Source organism: Jaculus jaculus, chromosome 10 (genome assembly GCF_020740685.1).
Source record: "Jaculus jaculus isolate mJacJac1 chromosome 10, mJacJac1.mat.Y.cur, whole genome shotgun sequence".
Classification (NCBI taxonomy): Eukaryota; Metazoa; Chordata; class Mammalia; order Rodentia; family Dipodidae; genus Jaculus; species Jaculus jaculus.
The window spans coordinates 94,605,522-94,627,804 of record NC_059111.1 but is presented as its reverse complement, the minus strand read 5'-3'; the positions used below and the strand labels follow the sequence as shown (position 1 = coordinate 94,627,804).

Sequence of the window (22,283 nt, the reverse complement as noted above, 5' to 3'; positions counted from 1 at the left end):
ATGCATTAACCTTCAGTGACATCAAGATCCAGAAAATGAAAAATAATTTGGTAAACCACTGGCCCATCATGTAGCCTTATCCCTTAAGGTAATTAAATCCTGCTGAGATACTTAAGCTTAAAAACCACCCACTGCACATTCACACTTGACTTGTTTGTAGGAATTTGCATGAAGGTTTTTTTAACTCAAACAGCTCATGTTACAAATACAAAACTTTATAATAATGTCAACTTCCAAAGCTATCTAAATCAATTCTTTTAATAATGCATGTAAACACTTAATATCATGCCTGGCAAACAATGAGTATTTACACACAAATATATATAATATTTATTATATAATTATATATATTATAATATAATATGTATTAGATATTTATATATTATATATTTTATAATATACATTATATATATATACATATATATACATATATATACATATATGTGTGTGCGTGTGTGTGTGTGTGTGCGTGTGTGTGTGTGTGTGTGTATATGGTTTTCTTTTTCTTTTTTCCTTTTTAATTTTGGAGGCCAGGTGTCACTCTAGCCCAGGCTGACCTGGAATGCATACTGTAGACCAGGCAGGTCTCTGACTGATTTTTCCAACTCAGCAACTTTTCTAATACATAGAAAATGGATATTTAATAAGTTATTCCATTAGGTGTGTTTGCCAAGTTTCTATCACTGGGAAAACACACCTAAGCTTAGAACATAACGAGGAAAATTTTATTTTTGTCTCACAGTCTGTGGTCGTCTGACCCCATTGCTTTGGGCCTGTGGCAGTATAGTATATAAGGGGAAGAGTGAAAGACAGGAGATTTGTTTAGCTCACAAAGGTGAGAAGCCAATGAGAAAGGGGTGAGGGTCCCAATATTCCCTTCAAAGGCACCTGCCCATGACCTCATGTACTTCTATAAGCCTCAGTTCCTAAAGGGAGTACCACAAGCCTGGTGCCACAGCCTGAATTCCTTAGCATATGTGCCTCTGAGGGACAGTCAAGATCCAAACTATATAACACAGGGTTTCCAAATGTCATGGCTACAGAGCATTCCTGAGAGCAGACCGATAAAACACCAGTCGGACTTAAGAGGTAGTTGGATTAAAGACACAGCAATGAAGGGCTTCTACAGGTGAACTGATATATGAAACTACCAAAACAAGTTTATCAGACTGATAGTCAATACTAAATACTGTCAAAAATTATCAAAATTATAAGAGTAGGCACAGGAGATGACACAGAAGACAGGGAACTGACAAATGCCTAAGCATCTGTTCACAGAACAAATGTCTCCAGTGATCTTTAATCAGAACACCTAGAATTCTTCAGTAGGCCGCACAATTTCTTAAAGTTAGACTAGTACATAATGATAAGAGTCAATTAAAAACATTTAGAAATTGGGCTGGAGAGATGGCTAAACGGTTAAAGCACTTGCTTGCAAAGCCAAAAGACTGAGATTGGATTCCCCAGGACCCACATGAGCCAGATGCACAAGATGGCAAATGCATGTGGAATTTGTTTGCAGCGGCTCAAAGCCCTGGCTCACTCACTCGCTCTCACTCTCTCTCTTTCTCTCTCTCTCTCTCTCTATATATATATATATACATATGTATGTGTATGTATGTATGTTATGTATGTATATATATATATGTATATATATATATGCCTCTAATAAATAAATAAATGTAACACTAAAAGTCTTTAAAAATAAATTTATTTTTAAAATTTAAAATTTTTCTTAGTGACATATTTTTAAATAAATATTACAAGAGGTAAAGGGTGGAAGACACTATCAGAGGACACTTTTTTACAAAACACTAATTACCATCCAACAGAGTAGTAGTGCTATAGAATCACACAGCTGGAAACTATTCATACAGATTACAAAAATCTGGTGTAGTCAAAAACAAATAGTTCCTTTAATTGTAAAGATAAGCAAACATTTTCAAAATATTTTAATCCATGATATTGAACAGAACAGCATTATTTCTGAAAAATATTTCTTTTTTTAAAACTTTTTATTTATTTGTTTGAGAGCGACAGACATAGAGAGAAAGACAGATAGAGGGAGAGAGAGAGAATGGGCGTGCCAGGGCTTCCAGCCTCTGCAAACGAACTCCAGACGCGTGCGCCCCCTTGTGCATCTGGCTAACGTGGGACCTGGGGAACCGAGCCTCGAACCAGGGTCCTTAGGCTTCACAGGCAAGCACTTAACCGCTAAGCCATCTCTCCAGCCCATGAAAAAGATTTCTATATCATAAACATACACACACAAAGAAAGAATCAAGCCAGGTGTGGTGGTGCATGTCTTTAATCCCAGCACTCAGGAGGCAAAGGTGGGTGGATCAGTACAAGTTTGAGGCCACACTGAGAATATACACAGTTAATTCCAGGTCAGCCTGGGCTAGAGAGTGAGACCCTATGTTGAAAAAAAAAATTCGTACATACAGTTACAATGTACATGTTCCAAACATGCAAAAGCTTAGCCTAAAATTGACATGTGAGACTAATACAAAGAAAAATCTTGCAAGCAGAACTGCCATAATCTTAAGTTCTTTCCTTACTTTTAGTGCACAATTTTAGCATAGAGTGGGACGTTACCAGCCAATACTCCAGTTCTTGTCTTGTCGGTCTAATTTTGAGCTAGTGGTCATGAACTAGTGGAAACAATTTACATATGCTTCCTCTTTTAACCTTAAAAAAATCCTGTCTGCCTTTATGTACCAGTGGTTGGTCACTGTGTGTATATCCTGGGTTACAAACCTGCTTGTTCCTGAACAAATCCATTTGTTGGAAGTCACTGTCTGTCATTATCTTAAGTTGGGTTTAGAAGCAAGTCTGAAAGACATCACGACCCTCTCACAGAACACCGGGGTCCTTACAGAACTCTAAGGAGAATCCTTTTCCTAAGTGCTTCTGTGTCTCCCGTAACACACAAGCTTAAATCTGTATCAAAACCTTTGCTGGGCATCAGAGATGGCTTAGTGGTTAAGGTGCTTGCCTGCAAAGCCTAAGGACCCAGGTTCAATTCCCCAGTACTCACGTAAGCCAGATGCACAAGGTGGTGCATGTATCTAGAGTTCAGTTGCAGTGGCTGAAGGCCCTGGAATGCCCATTCTCTCACTCTTCCCCTCCCCCAAATAAATAAATAAAATATTTTTAAAACAAAACCCTTTTATGAGGGCTGGGGAGATAACTCAATGGATTAGCATAAGCTTGAAGACCTCAGTTCAACCCCCAGGACCAAAGTAAAAAGCCCAGTGTGGGGATGAAAGCCTGTAGCCCCAGTCCTGAGGGAGAAAGGAACAAAAGAATCTCTGGGGCCTCTGGTCAGCTGGTTTGACCAAAAACTAGCAACTCTAGCTCAGTGAGAGATTCCATCTCAAGGAAATAAAATAGAAAATTTACAGAGGTCATCAACATTGTCCAGCTTCTGCATACATTGACAAGGGGTATACACATCTGCAGCTATGCACACTCAGAGAAACCTTATTCTTAATAAACTCCCACTTTGCTTCAAAACCAAAAAAGTACAGCTCTCTGTGTTTTACTGTATCAGGTAAACTGAGCACATTTTTACCAACAGAATATAAGACCATATTATAGGTGACACAGACACACAAGCAAGTGAACCCACACTCACAAAAATTACAATTATTATCAGCTGGGTGTGGTGGTGCATGTCTTTAATCCCAGCATTCGGGAGGCTGAGGTAAGAATCACCATGAGTTCAAGGCCACCCTGAGACTATATAGTAAATTCCAGGTCAGCCTGAGCTACAGTGAAACCCTACCTTGAAATTTAAAAAAACAAAAGTAAAATATAAACTGAACAATAAACCATCTTTGGCTTTTGTTTACAGCATGACACCAGGAAACACACAGGCTAGGCTAATCTTGGGCAAAAAAAAAAAAACAAAAAAAAAACTGGTCAAGAAGTAAAAGAGTGTGGAATTGTAAAGGACTATGAAAGGAACTCATTCAAGTGTCAGGGCTAGAGTGAAGGCTTGGGGCATCTTGGAGAATCTACAAAATCCCTGTCTCTGATGCTAGCTTCCCTGCAGAGAGGAAGACTCACTCTGCTTTGCCAATGTCTAAAGGCCTCCGGGCTACTGACAGCCTGATGGACTTCCCAAGACAGCTGCCATCACACAGCAAGGCCAAGTGCCTGCAGCAAGAACATTCTTATTTCCCCCCTCACTCCTCAGCCTATATGCTAATCAAGTTGCACAATCAAAACTGCCCATTCTTAAATCAGTCTGATAACAAATATTGATCAGGCCCATTCAGGTGCCCTAATCTCCCTCAGGAAACTCAATACCTGTAATGCAGACTCAGCGCCTCTCACCATTAAAACCAGGATGCTGTCTACCTCCACTCTCCCTTCATTACGGCCAGGGTGACTGCATGTTTTTATTTAATAAACCTTCATCAGCTCAAATGAAGGGTTCTTATTAGTTGAGCTAACAGCCAAATGGTAATGCTCCAGAGAGATATCAGTGCTTGTTGATGCATTAACAAAGAGAGGAGGTCAAGCACATGTCAGTGTAAATGAGGTGATATTAGGTACTAAGGGCTTAATGCAATAGACTGCCCGGAGATAATGGAATTTACAGGATAAAGCAAATGAGATGGAGTTATTGATAAGTGAATGAAGGACAGGAGCCTGTAAGATAAAGTGTGGTCAAAAAAAAAGAGTTATTTATTTACTTGTAAAGTTCTTTAGAGCATCTTCAAATCTTAGAAAACAAAACTCCCAAGATTAAGATGGATGTTCCCTTCATCCAAGATGTCATCACATCACTGCTACTATTAAAAATATACTTCCATTAAGCTCTTTTTAAACTTTCTTTGGACCACCTACCCCTTTTTACTTTTTGTTTTCTATTAAACATCAGGCATTCTAACATAAATAGTTCTCATATTTTATTAAAGCAAGAGTTATCTTCTTCCTTCCTGAAGTAGGGCCAGCCAGGTCTTCTAAGGTATGCCAACAGCCCAGACTTCACAGTGACAGTATCTGAGAGATGAAATATAAGAACTTCCTAGTGTCTAAATTCTTTAAAGTTTGTCCAGACTAGGTTTCCACCTAGATTTCACAGACTGGGGGGAGGGGGAGTCAAGAATGATACTCTTCTTAAACTTTATTTTTCTTCCAGACTCCAAAAGTAATGCTTGCTTAATCAAGAAATCTTAAAAGACACAGAAAAAGACCATCTAACCATCACTCATCAGACATAACTACTTATATGATTTCAACTTGGTTCTTTCCATTATTTTTCCACACAATTTCTACCAAACCTTACAGTATTTATAAAACGTGGTTGTTGTTTTTTTTTTTCATTTCACTGAGAACATCAGGTCATTGTTAAATTACATGACTTTCAGTGTTTTCAACTAGTCCACAATGTCAATATAGCACAAGTAATTTAAATAATCCCCTACATTAATTTATTGTTAATTTATTTCCTTTCATATAAATCGCACTGTGCTAATTATCTATACATAGGTATAGATATTTCTAAATACAGAATAGTTAAAAGCCTTAATTCTTTCCTTAACGTAAAATTCGACAAGTAGAATTCAGATTCAGGGGTTCTTTAGTTTAAAATTATTTGTGTGTGTCTGTTTGTGTACATACACACATAGGTGTGTGTCCACGTATGTGAGTGCAAGGATACACATGCCACAGTATGCATGTGCATGTGGAGGTCACAGGGCCACTCTCATTACCAGCCCTTCACTTCCACCTGGACCGAGCCAGGGTGACGGCTAGCCCACCAGCTTCCAGGACTCCCCTGAGGCTACCTCCCATCTCACCACAGGGGGACTGCAATTATAGATGCCTGTTACTGTATTCAACCCTGTGTGGGCCCTGAGGATTTGAACTGAGGTCATCAGGCTTGTGCAACAAGTGCTTTACCCACTGAACTCTCTCCACAGTCAATAGGGTTGCGAGGCATCAAGCCTAATTTGGAGTTTTACTTAGTTTAAAAGGCCTTTTTTGCCTGATGAAATTCTTATGACAAAGACAAGAATTAGAGGCTGGAGAGATGGCTCACTGGTTAAGGCACTTGCCTGTGAAGCCTGAGGACCCAGGTTCGATTCCCCAGGACCCACATAAGCCAGATGCTCAAGGTGGTGCGTGCGTCTGGAGTTCGTCTGCAGTGGCTGGAGGCTCTGGCATGCCCACACCCATTCTTTCTCTCTCTCTTCCCCCATCTCGCTCTCAAATAAAGAAAATTTAAAAAAAAAGATAAGAATTATAAACTGCTCATAGGAAAGCCAAAGGGAAAAAAAGCGATGCTTCTGTTCCTGATGTTAAGGTCAAAGCCTATGCCAGCGCAGCCCAAACACACCAGGCTCAGCCACCTAATCTCAATAAACCAATTAAAGAGCCAAATGAATAGTAACAAACAGAAAAGGGAGATTTAGTCAATGGGAACAGAGACAAAGACACCTGGTGACCCCACCCAAGACCATTCTGGAGTCTTGACATAAGGTTTGGTCTACACCACAGCTACACAGTCCTGGTCACACTACTGCCCCCCATCGCTGTCTGGGTGTCAGGCCCTCCTGTAAAGTGGGCTAACAAGTTGCCAGAACTGCATGAAATTCTTTTCGGGAAAGACGTTTTCCTCTGACTGGCACCAATTTGGGGCTTTTCTTTCTCACAGCATAAGATTTCTGGGGAAATTCTAGCTTCTGGGGTGCGTGGTTTCAACAGTCTGACAGCCAAATGGGATGGCACGGGTATTTCTTTGGAATATCTTCCTTTCTGCAATGCAGGAACATTTCCTCCTTCCAAACCTCAGGTTCCCGTCAGTTCCCAGCTCTCAATGCTCGCTTCAGAGACTACTAAAACCTAGGTTTCTCTTCCAAAATAGCAGAGAATGCAAGGGAAAGCATTCTCTTTAACACAGGTACCAAAGTCACTTGCTCCATCATCTCATCTGTAATTCCAGGACAAGAAAAATTTTCAGAACAACCCCCTTCCTAAGGAGGTCTCTGAGCACCACTTCAAGCTCCCACTGAAAGCAATTTCACGCACACTCGGTGAGTGCCCAAGCCATTAGAAATGCTCACCCCTCTCACCAGCCCTTGACTCACATGAGCTCCTAAGTCCCAGAAAAAAAAAGGGTGAAGCAAATATGATGCTTTCATGTTAAGAGCTAGAGTAATTAGAATTGGGATGAGCCTCGGAGAAAACAGACTTCTTGAAAAAGTTCCTCGGATCTTGCCCAACTAAATAAGTTTATTTTTTTAATTTTTTATTTATTTATTTGAGAGTGACAGACACAGATAGAAAGACAGATAGAGGGAGAGAGAGAGAATGGGCGCGCCAGGGCTTCCAGCCTCTGCAAACGAACTCCAGACGCGTGCGCCCCCTTGTGCATCTGGCTAACGTGGGACCTGGGGAACCAAGCCTCGAACCGGGGTCCTTAGGCTTCACAGGCAAGCACTTAACCGCTAAGCCATCTCTCCAGCCCCTAAATAAGTTTTAAGCATTCTCAGACCATTACCAAGTTGACACAAAGGCTTCTATAACAGTATGTTTTGTCATCGTTGTAATTACCACAAATATTTAACATTTGTGTGGGGGGGGAGATGTGTATATGTGTTTATATGTCACGGGCGAATTGCATGCATGCATATGTAGGGAAGTCAGAGGTCGTCACCTCTATCCACCTTGTTTTTTGGGGGATAAGGTATTTCAGTGAACCTAGGGCTCACCCATTCAGCCAAGCTAAGTAACCAGCAGGCCCCAGCAGCTCTCCAGTCTCCATTTGCCCAGCGTGGGGATTACAAGCACACACCCGGTTTTTACGTGGATTCAGGGACTAAATTCATGCTTGTGTGGAAAGCCCATTATTCACTGAGCCATCTCTCCAACGCTGAGACTTACATAAATATCTGGTTCATATCCAGCCACACACTGACCAATCAAACATATGTGTAAGAAGTGCATATATGAGGCTGAAACTAGAAATATGATGGATGACAGCATATGACTCAGGGATCTATTCTTGACAGCTCCTCCTACAGACTCAACTGCGTAAACACACCCATTTACCTGACCAAACAACAGTAGGGATGATAACATCTGTGGCAGTTTGCATGTATGTCCCCCATAGGCTGGGGTGGTTTATCAAAGCTTGTAACTTGGATCTTCAACTGCCTGGCTGGAGGAAGCGTCACTGGGGGCAGATTCGGGAGTCTAGTTCTAAGGTGTCACTGGGGGCGGATCAGAATTCCAGCCCAAAGGTAGGCAGAGAAGTCGGAGCTCTGGGGTCCTGTTTGCTGCTTTTGGTGTGCGCTGGCTGGCTGGCTGTTCTCTGTGCTCGGATATACGGAGGCAGCATCTTCCGCCATTGATGGAACTCCCCCTGGAGCTGTAAGCTTTTTAAAAAAGCCCGGATTCCCATAAACGGTGTTTGGTTTTGTGTTTGGAACTGACCACAACAGCATCAGAATAGCAATGCAGCTCAGGTGACAAGCTCAAGATCTCTGTGGTCCTTACCTGGCACTGAGGCCTGTACTATTGTAAATCTTGTACTGCCTTGAGTTTTGTGTCCATGCACTATTTCCCTTTTGCTCTCACAGTCACTCAGTAATTTAGACCAAACGTCCCCACATCCTCTCTGCAAATAAGGATAGGTTTGTTTTATCTTTTAAAGGAGAGGGGGACAAAGGTGATTCACTTATCTGTTTAAGCTCACAAGCATTAGTGAATTAACAAGCCAGGACCACAATCAAAACTTCTTAAATTGAGCCAGGCGTGGTGGCGCATGCCTTTAGTCCCAGCACTCGGGAGGCAGAGGGAGGAGGATCGCCATGAGTTCGAGGCCACCCTGAGACTCCATAGTGAATTCCAGGTCAGCCTGGGCTAGAGTGAGACCCTACCTCGAAAAACCAAAAGAAAAAAAAAAACTTCTTATATTGAAGCCAGCACCTTCCTTTAATGCCAGCACTCAGGAGACAGAGGTAGGAGGATCACCATGAGTTCAAGGCCACCCTGAGAATTACATAGTATAAAATCCAGGTCAGCCTGGGCTACATTGAGACCCTACCCCAAAAAACCAAAAAATAAAAATTTTAAAAAATCTTCTTACATGGAAAGCCACTTTGACACAATAAATACACCCCACCCTTTGTCAGTTAAGTCCCAGTCGAGTCCCAACGTCAATCCATGAACACTCACAGGAAGTCAGGTGAAGCCTCACAGCACCGAAGCACGAGCCAGGAAAGCAAGATGGCAGTCCTGAGAGGACGAAAGCAGCCTCCCTTAACCATTAAGCTCAACTTGTTTTAAGCAAATAACCACGCTCTAAGAGCAGAACAGAAACCATGCTGCACCCCAAACTACAACAGAGAATGGCAACAAAGCACCTTTGAATAGTAACATTAGGAATCACTGCCTGTCAGTCAAGTAAGCAGGATGAAAAAATGCTAAACCTTATAAGGTGGTTAGTGCAACGAAACAGAATTTCTTATTGGTTTCAAAACAAGAGGCAAATGAGTAACCAGTGCAAAAGGAAAAGAGAAAGAAAACTAACAGGTACCAAGGTACCCTATCAAACAAACAGTCTGGTTCTTTAAAACTCCAACCTTCAAAAACAAATATAAATAAAAACGGCTTTGTGAAGCATAAAGAATTGTTACCACAAAACTGCATTTTTGGGCTGGAGAAATGGCTTAGCGAATAAGCGCTTGCCTGTGAAGCCTGAGGACCCCGGTTTGAGGCTCGATTCCCCAGCACCCACATTAGCCAGATGCACAAGGGGACGCACGTATCTGGGGTTCGCTTGCAGTGGCTGGAGGCCCTGGTGTGCCCATTCTCTCTATTTCCCTCTTTCTCTCTCTGTCTGTCTCTCTCAAGTAAAAAAAAATAAAAATAAAAATAATTTTTAAAACACTGCATTTTTACTCACTAAGAGAAAAAAAATAAAGCTGCCACAAACTTACTTAGTCACTTGCTTAATGACTTTATGTTTAGCCCCTTCTAAATTATTTTGAAGATATCTGACAGATATTCGAGGGATTGAGGGATTCCAAATGCAGTTAGTTAGCTGACCACCCCTAAAACAGCAAACTACATTAACCCTGCACCCTGTGTTCCTAAGCTCCCTTATTGCGTGTTTCCTCATTGTACTCAACATGCTATGAAACACTGCTCATTTGCTCACTATCTCTACCTCCTTGCTACAGTATGAACTCCTTCAGGGTAAAGGCTGTCTTCACAGAAAACATATACTGACACTGAAGTGATCAACAAAGGCATCTTCACAGGTTAAATAAGCCAACCATGTGTTTAACATCAACACAGGTACCAGATTCTTTCCTGATAGTGTATTACTATGTCACATTGGCCTCAGTCTTACGAGCGGATGCTGAACACCAGGAACAAAGGGTCTCAGCATGATTACACTATTGAACACTCATGGATTTCTATCATGTTGAGAACTCCATATGGAATACTGGAACATCTGTGGCGAGTCCCTGGGCCCCTTTCAGGCTAACTCCCGTGAGCTCTGTGGAAGTCCCCGCTCCTGATACTCACAGTGCTTTCACATCACAGTATTCCCACAGTAATGAGAAAACACAGGTCTGTGGGACCTCAGAAACTCTCAAGCCAGGTAAAAGGAATATACATTTTGCCCCTTTTATTCTCATTTGTATATTAATCATTTGAGAATCAATGCATGATCCAACACATAAGGAAGAGAAAATAATTCAGTCTGTTTGCTAATGGCACAATTTCACTAGCACAAACAAGGACTACTTCATTGGCCCATCGGTCCTGTTATCTAAAATACTTAAGACAAAAGCTAGCTTAACTGCAACTAACACTAAAATCAACACTTTTATTAAGTCCTTTCCAATATAGTAGTTTGTACCTAAGTAAAATATCTAGACAATTAATAATATTTAGTAACTTAAGAGTAGACATTGCAACAAGTTGATCTTGGGCAGTTTACCAATATATTACAGTGCTTAAAATTACACAATCTTTAAGTTCCTTATGAACATATACTTGACGCGAGCAGAATAACAGAAACACCTGAAATTTGTCCATGTCAGATCCCAGAAATTTGACATAGAACTGAGAATCTTGATCACTGATTTGTGCATGTGTTTGGGCACCTAGAACTGCTTTCTGGCAAAAAAACAAAAACACTATCTCTTTGTGCAGGAATTCCTTGACCAGAAAGCATCCCCGCTGTGGCTGATAGCAAGTGTTCCCCTACTGAGGTGACATCTTCCTGGCACCAGCACTGTCTCTTGAGAGGGTGTGTTGTATGGTCCTACCATTGCTCACAGCCACAGCCAGCCACTTTTGAGCCTGCATCACCACTGGGGAGACTCTGGCCAGCAGAAGAGCTGGCCCCAAAAGTGCCTGAGAAAACATCCCCTGCATTCACAGCAAGACCACGCCCACTGCTAGAGTAGACACAAGTGAATACCACACCCCTTGGTCCCTGCGGTGAGCACCAAACCCTTGTTCACTAAAGCATTCCAGTTCCAACGTAGCTCTGGAGGCATGCTGCATCTGAAGCCAAAATTCACTGCCCAAGAAACTATACAGAAACTTCACTATGGTGCCCAAGTGGAGCCAAAGCCCAAATTGAATTCTAAACAGACACACCAAGACATAAATTCTGGAGGAAACCAGTATAACAGAAGCTACCTTACATAAATAACAGAGAAAACGGATCCACCAGAAGTAGAAATCTCAATGGAGAATCATGGGAAATATGAAAAATAAGGTCTGTGATACATCTAAGGGAATATAAAAGCTCTCTAGCTAAGATACCCAAGAAAATGATACTAAGAACATGCCCAAAAACACAATGAAAAAAAAAAATGATCATAAAGAAAAAGTGATATTCAATAATATTCACACAGGCAGTTGAACAAAATGAGAAAAATCATGGGCTCAAGAGATGACTTAGATCTCTTCAGCAAAGAAAAATCATGAAAGAAAGACTGGAGAGATGGCTTAGTGGTTAAGGCGCTTGCCTGCAAAGCCTAAGAACTCATGTTCGAATCCTCAGATCCCATGTAACTCAGGCACACGGTGATGCAATCACATAATGTCACACATGCGCACAAGGGAGCACACGCATCTGGAGTTCCTTTGTAGTGGCTGAAGCCTGCCCTCCTCCCCCTCAAATAAATAATTAAAAAAAGAAATCATGAAAGAACCCAACAGAAATCTTAGAGTTAAGAAATATTGTAAATCAAATAAAAATACAGCTGAAAGCTTCAATAGAAGTCTAGATTAAAACAAAGGAAAAGTTATCAAACCTAAAAGATAGATCTTTTGAATTATCCTAGTCAGAAAGAGAGAGTGCGAGAGAGGAAGGGAAGGAGGGAAGAGGGAGGGAGGGAGGAAGAAAAAGGAGGGAGACAAAAAAGGAGGGAAGGACAGAAGGAAGAAAAAGAAAAGAAGAGAAGGAAGGAGGGAGGGAGGGAGAGAGAGAAGACAATAAAAGTGGTCTCAAACGTATTTGGGGACCTTTAAGTGAACAATTATTCAAATACATGAGCACATGCACATGTTCTCTCAGACACAGGGCAAGAAAATATACTGAATGAAATAATGGCTAAAACTTCTACAAGGCAGACAGACATTCACGTACAGGAGGCCCATGGTCATGACCATGGCATATTCTAGCCAATTATCAAAACTGCAACACAAAGAGAGAATTCTAACACCTACAAAGAGAAGCAGCAGGGCACACTTATGGAAACCCCTAGTAGACTCCCTGCCAGCACTGAAAAGCAGATTTTTCATCAGCCAGCCCGGGAGGGAATGGAACAACATATTCCAAGTTCTGAAAGAAAGTAATAGCAACCAAAATATTTTATCCAGCAAGAGAGTCCTTCAAAATGGAAGGAGAAATAAAGATTTTTCAAGACAAGGAAAGACAGGGAATTAATCCCCAGTTGGTAACCTTATAAATGATGCTTAAGAGAACCCTACATCCAAAAGCAAAACAAAGATAACTACCATCGGGAAAATATAAAACCCACTGGAAGAGCATGTTTCCAAAAGAGAAACAGAAAAGAATCAAATCTTCCCATACAATAAACTAGCAAAACAAACATAAACAAGATAGGAAGAATCTATCAAAAGGTAATCAAAACAACCAGAAGACATTTACCAATATAACTGCCACAAGTCCTTATCTATCAATCATGACCTTGAATGATAATAAACTAAATTTCCCTAATTACAAGACACAGACAGCCAGGTGTGGTGGCACACACCTAGAATGCCAGCAGTGAAAAGGCAGAGGCAGGATGATTCCGAGTTCAAGGCCAGCCTGGGCTACATGTATACATTATCAAAATCCAGTAATATGCCACCTGTAAAAAATTCTCATTTCATCAGTAAAGAAATATACAAACTAAAGGGAAAGACTAAAACTAAAAAGCAAGAAGGAAGAGACAAAACCAAAAATTGTAAAGGAAACAACAGTTGGTAGATAATGATCAAACAACAGCCAAATCAACCCAAAGGTATGAGGAGTACTAATGTATACTAATGTATACCACGTATAGCACACTGCACTTTGTAAACATGTTCAATTGTTGCAATATACAGCAAAAAGCTCAAAGATCAAAATGTTCAAGGAAACAGGAATGCTAACAACCTTAATTTGATTGCTATGCATTATTAAAATGTTTTAAATTACCACACTGTGTCTCATAAATATGTACAATTAAATAATAATTTTACAAGAGCTGGGTTAGTCTTGCATACAGGTAAGGTTCGTTGGGCTGAGAAGTCGAAACACTTAACCTGGCTTACTTCAACTCTTACTAACTCAAATTAAGTGCACCTCCAAACTAAGTTTTAAAAATATAACCTGCGGGCTGGAAGGATGTCGTGGCAGTTAACACGTTTGCCTACAAAGCCCAAGGATCCAGGTTCGATTCCCTAGGACTCACATTAGCCAGATGCACAAGGGGGCGCACGCGTCTGGAGTTCATTTGCAGTGGCTGGAAGCCCTGGCGCGCCCATTCTCTCTCTGAAGCTCTCTCTCTCTCCCTCTTTCTCTGTCAAATAATAAAATATTATATATATATAATATAATATATATAAATATATATATTTATATTTATAGTTATACTTAAAACCTGGGAGCAACCAATGTATACTTTCTTCAGCACCAATAAAAATCACTAAATAACTATAAAAATTTCAAAACAGGGCTGGAGAGATGGTTTAGCAGTTAAGCGCTTGCCTGTGAAGCCCAAGGACCCCGGTTCAAGGCTCGGTTCCCCAGGTCCCACATTAGCCAGATGCACAAGGGGGCGCACGTGTCTGAAGTTCGTTTGCAGAGGCTGGAAGCCCTGGCGCGCCCATTCTCTCTCTCTCCCTCTATCTGTCTTTCTCTCTGTGTGTGTCGCTCTCAAATAAATAAATGAAAAATTAAAAAAAAAATTTTCAAAACAATATTCTATTTGTTGTGATTGCTTTACTAACTCACTTTAGTATCTCATTTAATATTTTCCATAAACTTCGGTGGTACACAATAGCCTTAACCAGAACTTTCAGTGAGGATAAATGACTGGCTACAAGTCATCTACCACTGAGTAAAGCTAGGATTCATGCACAGGTTGCCCAGCAACCCCCATGCTGACATTCACAACTCTCAATGTCTCTTCACAATTGCAAAGGGTCATGTGAACAGAAAAATACTACGAATGTACTTATTTTTATTATAGGATTCTAGAAAACTTCTAAGTTAAATAGCTGCCTTGCTCTCTTTATCTCAGATATGTCCATATTTTCAAAGTGTAAGTGAAATAATTCCACCACATAATGCTCTCAGAAAGCACTATGGAGTCCTCTGGGAGAAAGGCAGCTTCATAAATACATTATTATAATTATCATAATAATCCTTATCTGACTATAAAGCTACATTTCCTCTTTGTAAAGGTATATAAATAAAGACAAGATGATTAAAAGACATTCAAAATCTCTACAATCTTAGGCAGGCTTAGAAAGGAAAAATTGTTTTAGTCACAAGTCTTATGTGACTGTCAGCTAAAGTGCTTCTAAACTGCTCACACTGGCTTGGTTTCTACTGATTGAATGCAATTATAAATTGACTTCTATGGCTGCTAAATCAGAACTTGTGTAAGTGGTTTTCAAAGCTCTCTGAGTAATCTGAGTATGATGCAGAATTCTACACACAAATTTTCCCTGGGAGAAAAAAGTTCATGGAAATATTAACTATCACGAAATACCTTCCTGGCTGGTGCATGCCGCCGGGAAGAAGCTGTTATTCTTATATTAATACTTCTTTCCAGAATTAATCAGTCATTGTACATTAAAACCAGCAGCTGGAGTGTTTTGAGTGATAATGAAACCTGTAACAAGGCATCTTCAGCCGTCTTTTCAAGACAATAAGGGAATTAAAATTTCAATTTAAATGCAGAGGTTTGAAACACGCTTCACTGGCAAAATTACTTCAATTAATGTGAGTGGAATACAAAGGACGGACTGCAGAAATGTGATGCAGCAACCAGAAATTATGTCATTAATGTGCTTGCATCAACCCACACAATGACTGCAGAGGTCTAATTTAAGCTGTACATATCACAAAGCTACAGGCTACAATATTAATCAAGCCTCTGGTTTCAATGTGATGGATACAGGCTTCTTGTTGGATCACTTTTAGCTTTTCATAAGCCAACAGCAGCTGTTTACCTTGAAGAAGGAAACAAAAGGCCAGGCCTATTTTCAGACATTCCCTGTCATGACAATTTAATTATTTTATGCAATACTCAAGTTATCATATCAAAAGAAGAAATAAATATCCCTCCTGGAAACTAAGCCTATAGCTACTAGACCAGATTGATAACAGAGACAGAAGAGCAGGAGCTGGCAAGAGCCATGGGTCACCACTGATTTATTTACTCTGGGTTTATGAACCTATACTGAGGAGGGATCAAATTACTACATATCTGTATCAGCACCTGCCATAAAATGAAAATGCAAAGTCTTCTGCCAGACAAATCCAAGGAAATCAGTGGGGTTGAAAAGACCAGATTGTTTTGTCTTTACTTCCTGGGGTCTTTTAGCAAAGACTTCCGCTTGGACCCTTGAGATTCCTTAAGTAGGGTGGACTGCTAACAGCATGCAACCATGGAGAAAGAGAACGTGATGATTTTTCATATGAAGTCCTGTGAAAGCAATCCTTAATTCTTCAATTTTACATCCACAAGACCACCCTGAAGACTGCTTCCGACCTTTTAGGCACACATTAAATTCTACCCCCATACCTTTGCTGGTGGGATATACAAATCACTGCTTATTAGGAATATGCCAACCTCCTGGACAAGGCAAAACAACTACCTACACCTCATCTGTTTTAGGGTGAGGATACCAGAAACCTATTTCTCAGAGTTGTAATAATTAAATGAGCTAATGAATGTCACAAACTTAAAGTGGTTGACGTACATATTAAATATACAATGCAAATTTGCTAGTTAGAAAGTGTTGTTACTAATTTAAATAGTTCCAAACCAAGGTTAGAAATAAAAGAACATTGTTCAAAAAAATAAAAAATGTAAAACCACCAACCAAAGATCACACTGATTACAGATCCTGGGAAAGAAATACCTTTAAGAGGGCAGGGGAGACGACTCAGTTGACAAAGCACTGGCCACAGGAGGGCGGAGTGCTGAGTGCAGATCTCCAGACACACAGAAAGCCAGATGCATGAGCCAAGCATTTGTAATCCTAGCGCTCCGACGGGGAGATGGGGGTGAAGGCGAGAGAATGCCCAAAGCTGGCAGGTGAGCTAGCCTGGTGTACAGCAAGGTGGGGGTGAAGACGAGAGAACTCACAAAGCTGGCAGGTGAGCTAGCCTGGTGTACAGCAGCAAACAACAAAGACATGCTTCTTCATAAAAGGTAGAAGGTGAGGACCAACATCGAAGGTTGTCGTGTGGCCTCCCACATGTGTCCTGGCATGTACGGCATGTACACAAACATACACGCAAGGTAGATGGATAGATAACTGGAAAGAGGGATCTTTAAGATATATCTTTTCCTTTATGTCTTAGTATTGGTCAATCACATAGTCCCCCACTTGGCTAATGATTCATAAACTGCATTATGTTAGGTACAAGGTAGACAAAAAGTAAGTAAATTAACTCTGCCATCCAATAAAATACCACACAAACAAAAGAGTTCCTTGATAATGAAATACATGTAATGTATGGACACATAAAGAAAAACATGGAAGTACCTGAGACGTTCAGAAAGCTAATGAAATCTGAGCCAACTCCAGACAGACAGGATTTGGAATTGGTTCTTGGAAATACAGAGTCAATTAAACAGGAAAAATCTACCATAACTTTACATATCAACAAGTAACTAGAAACTGCAATTAATGAAGAGCTCTTATTTTTTTAGAGCCTGAACAGTATGATACTCAGATTAAATCTAAGAGAATGTGTGCAATGCTTCTAAGGAATACATTGCTAAGCATTACCAATGGGCATAATTGACGGTGCACATCCTGATAGGCAGACTCTGCCACTGCCATAGAAATTCTATAAACGCAAGAAAAATCTTTTCATGCTTTGGTGGAATTTGACAAAGTTGCTATTACTGTGGAAGGTTTAAGAGGATGGTTTCACCTCCTCCCTAGCTATATCATAAAGTTCCAGTAATTAGAAGCCCGTGGTTTCGGTATGGGTACAGACAAGAGCAACTGAAGAAAATAAAGAACTTGCAGGGAAACCCATACATATGTGGAAATGTAACAGGGTGCTTGGGGTCCAGGAAAGTCCTTGAACCCCAAACCCTAAGTTCATTTCTAATTTTAATCAAAGAGGTGAATTTAAAAAGACTGAGAAGGGTAATTACTAAATTATTGTAATTACTGAAGGAAGTACAGAGCCAAGGAAAGGCACCCATGTGGCTAGAGATCCCATGTGGAGGGCCTGGGAAAACTACGGAAAGAGAAGAGAGAAAAGAAAGTTCGAGGAGCTCCAGTCATATGAGGAGCTGGAGGGGATAAAGGAACCCATGAGGAGAGTGAGGGCTAAGGGAGGTCCAGGCCTGGTCGAGGGAAAACCTCACCCACAGCTGAAAGTTCCCAAGTGGCCAGAAAGCCTGCCCTCCCCTTGCAAAGGTATTTATAACCTTAGAGTGGTGGGCTGTCCTCCGGCTCAGGTGAACCAGGGGGACAGCTGGTCGGTTAGGGTCAGGGACTATCTCAGAAAGAGGTCAGCCCTGAGCCAGAGAGATGGCTTAGCGGTTAAGCGCTTGCCTGTGAAGCCTAAGGACCCTGGTTCAAGGCTTGATTCCCCAGGACTCACATTAGCCAGATGCACAAGTGGGCGCACTCCTCTGGAGTTCATTTGCTGTGGCTGGAAGCCCTGGCACGCCCATTCTCTCTCTCTCTCTGTATCTGTCTTTCTCTGTGTCTGTTGCTCTCAAATAAATAAATAAGTAAAAGAACAAAAAAAAAATTACAAACAAAAAAGAAAGAAGTCAGCCTGACACCAAGTTCCAGGGGTTGAACTTGACCAACCACAATGTTTAAATCCTATGACAGACCTCTCTCCCAGGAGGGGACCTGGTTGTTTATGGAGGGGACCTGGTTGTTTATGGAGAAACAGGTCTGGGGAATTAGACAAGAGATAAAAAGTCAGATCATCCTTGATTTCTAGCAAGTGCAGACTTTCCTGACTTTTTTACCTTCAAGGGTCCAGTCATCCTAACTGCATCCCCCACTCAGAAACTTGAAATGTGACAGATGGCAACAGAAATCAATACAAAAAGGATTCCGTGAACATGAGCGAACTGGCTACAATCAACAAAGATAAAATTAGATCCTAGGTTCATACCACAAATGAAAGTGATCTTTTGATGGATTAGAGAAGAAAACACAGAAAATTGTCTTAAAGACATTAGGATGAATGTTTTTAATTAAAATCACATATGAACAAGACTGAAGTATTTTACTGCATGAACGTTAAAATTTTTCACAACAAGCTGGGCATGGTGGTGCACGCCTTTAATCCCAGCACTGGGAAGGCAGACATAGGAGAGTTACCATGAGTTCAAGGTCACCCTAAGACTACATGGTAGATTCCAGATCAGCCTGGGCTAGAGTGAGACTCTTCCTGGTAAAACCAAAAAAAAAAAAAAAAAAAAGAACACACATAAATGAAGTAAAAAAAAGAAAAACCAGGGCTGAAGAGATGTCTTAGTGGCTTAGTGGCTAAGGCATTTGCCTACAAAGCCAAAGGACCGCCATTAGATTCCCCAGGACCCACGTTGGCCAGATGCACAAGGGAGCGTATGCATCTGGAGTTCGTCTGCAATGGCTGGAAGCCTTGGCGTGCCCATCCTCTCTCCCTCTCCCTGTCTCTCTCTCTCTCTGCCTCTTTCCCTCTCTTAAATAAATAAATAAAAAATTTTTTTCAAAGAAGATAAACCATCAATCCTTGTGTTTATAATCTGTAGCAGACAAAGGATTAGCACCCAAAATACATAAACATTTATAAATAGGAAAAAGGGAAGAAAACTTCTAAGGGGAAATACCTTAACATTCACTCTGTTCTGGGGAAGGAGATGGCTCATCCTCTCCCAACTCTTCCCAACAACCCTAACCACATGCTTCTACTTAGAATGATGATCAGTGAAAATCTTACATTTTTAAAAAAATAATAAAAAGGATTATTTTCTTCCATAGGACAATCCTCTATAATTTGACTGTGATTTTTTTTAAATTAAAAAATATTAGGTTGTTCTTTTTCTGTAAAGCTGGAAAAAGCATACTCTATGACTTACACTCCTTCTCCCAACACCTAACACCATTCCCACATGTGAAAAACATCAGCTTAGATGAAAATAATGAAGACGCAGGGGGAACAGCAGAGGGGCATTCCACGTACAGCGCTGTGCAGTTAACGGTCTCTATGCCAAGTCACAGTTCTTTTTAGATCAGTGAGCGCTATAGTTTTGTTCTTGAACAAAAGCTGCCCAAAAGCTCATGTCCTGGGCTGGAGAGATGGCTTAGCGGTTAAGCGTTTGCCTGTGAAGCCTGTGAAGCCTCAGGACCTTGGTTCGAGGCTCAATCCCCCAGGACCCACGTTAGCCAGATGCACAAGGGGGCGCAGGCGTCTGGAGTTCGTCTGCAGTGGCTGGAGGCCCTGGCATGCCCATTCTCTCTCTCTATCCAGCTGCCTCTTTCTCTCTGTCTGTCGCTCTCAAATAAATAAATAAACAAAAAAAATTTAAAGCTCATGTGCTGAAGGCCTGGTGCTCAAGCTACAGGACTATGAGGAGACGGTAGAACCTTCAGGAAGTGGGACTTAGTGGAAGGAAATGAGGTTGCTGGGGGCGTGACTTTGAAGGGAATATTATGACTTCAGCTTCCTCCCCTCTCACTCTTCTTCCCAGCTGCTATGAGGTGAGGAGCCTCCATCCACCACACACTCCCAGCACCACGCACAGCCTCCCCACGAGGCCAAAAGCAATGGGGCCAAACAATCATGAACCGAAAACCCCAAAACTATAAACCAAAATAAATCTTGGTCTACTTTATAAGCTGCTTTATCTAAAGTATTGAAGAAGAAGCCACCTTGCTGGCTAGAGTTGAATTTCTCTCACTTACAACAGAGATTTTGAAGCTATCTCTTACTTCTGGAGGGAAAGTAAAGCAAGAAAAGGGTGATATTCATTACTGATGAGTGTAGTGGTTTGATTTAAGAGTCCACCATAGCCCGGTATGGTGGCGCACACCTTTCATCCCAGCACTCGGGAGGCACAGGTAGGAGGATCGCCATGAGTTCGAGGCTACCCTGAGATGACATAGTGAATTCCAGGTCAGCCTGAGCTAGAGCGAGACCCTACCTCGGAAAAAAAAAAGAGAGTCCACCATAAATGTAGGTGTTCTGAATACTAGGTTCCCAGCTGGTGGAAATTTGGGAATTGGAGGCTTGCTGGAGGCAGTGTATTGTTGGGGGCGGGCTTATGGGCGTTATAGCCAGTGCCCCTTGCCAGTGTTTGGCACACCCACTCTTCTCCTGCTATTGTCCACCCTGCCATCATGGAGCTCCCCCTTGAGTCTGTAAGCCAAAATAAACTCTTTCCTCCAACAAGCTGTTCTTGGCCGCGTGTTTTCTGCCAGCGACGTGAAGCTGACTGCAACAACTAGCCTTTCAATAAATAAATTAGCCCTTTAGTAAAAAGTCTGACCCACAAGTACATTCTAGCAACCTATTTTAATATGTGTCATTGACTTAAAAGCAGACACCCTCCAAAAAAAACATGCTTCAAATATCCATATATATGCTACAGAAATATACATAAGCTTATCTATTCTCATCACTGAATCTTTCACAAACATGCATAAGACACTAAAGCTGAAAAGTAATTAATTTTTTTTTTGAACACACCATTCAGTAAGATGTAGCTTTCAATAGGATGCTAGAAACAAGCACAGCTATCCTAACTATTCACAAGTCTGAGGCATGAGAATCACATCTTCAAGGGCTACCTGAGCTAGAGTTAGTTCAAGGTTAGCACTGACAACTTAGCGATAGGCTGTCTCAAAACAATGTACAAAAAGGGCTCAATGGTAGCATTCCCAACATATGTCTAGCATACAAATAATGCCTAAGGTTCAATGACCAGTACAGAAAAGAAACAAACAAACAAACAAAAAAGATGCTGGAAATAGTTAATTATTTTGCCACTCTAAGACCACTTCTCTGGAAACAGACCATCAGTTGACTCAAAACCCAGTATTAATATATGATAAAAACACCATGCCACTTTTCACCTTTTAGTTAGCAATGTCCATGAAACTCCTTATGACAAACTGGGAAGCAAAATTCATCTTGGAAGTGTGTTACATTAGAACTGCTCAGCATTTTGCTGTGTCCCCACCAATGCCCCTCAGAGCTACCAGCAATGTAGTTAGGAAGAACAAAGATCAAGAGCTCGGCCCTGTGTGGGAAATGACAGGATGAAGCGCAGCACTCTGCTGTTGAGAGCCCGTGGAGCTCCCAGGCAGCCTTGAGATGGAAGAGTGTGTACCACAGACTGGGCAGGACGAAGGGCAGCCAGGGGAACATGGGGAAGAGGGAGCAGCACTGCATTTCAATCCCCTACTCGACTGCTTGACATCTGCCACCGGCTGCACCTTCTGGGAACTTCCGCTGACTCAAGAGATGGTGGCTGAAGGCTACGTTAGGGAGCACTCCTGCTCCGCGGCACTTCTGAGAGCATTGACAGAAAAAA

At 41.3% G+C, this 22,283-nt stretch overlaps 1 protein-coding gene across 1 annotated transcript in view; it reads right to left on the bottom strand.

Moving 5' to 3' along the window:
* Positions 1-22,283, bottom strand: part of Exoc4 (exocyst complex component 4) — a 771,875-nt gene that overhangs the window by 716,519 nt on the left and 33,073 nt on the right. The gene's annotated exons all lie outside the window — the stretch shown is intronic.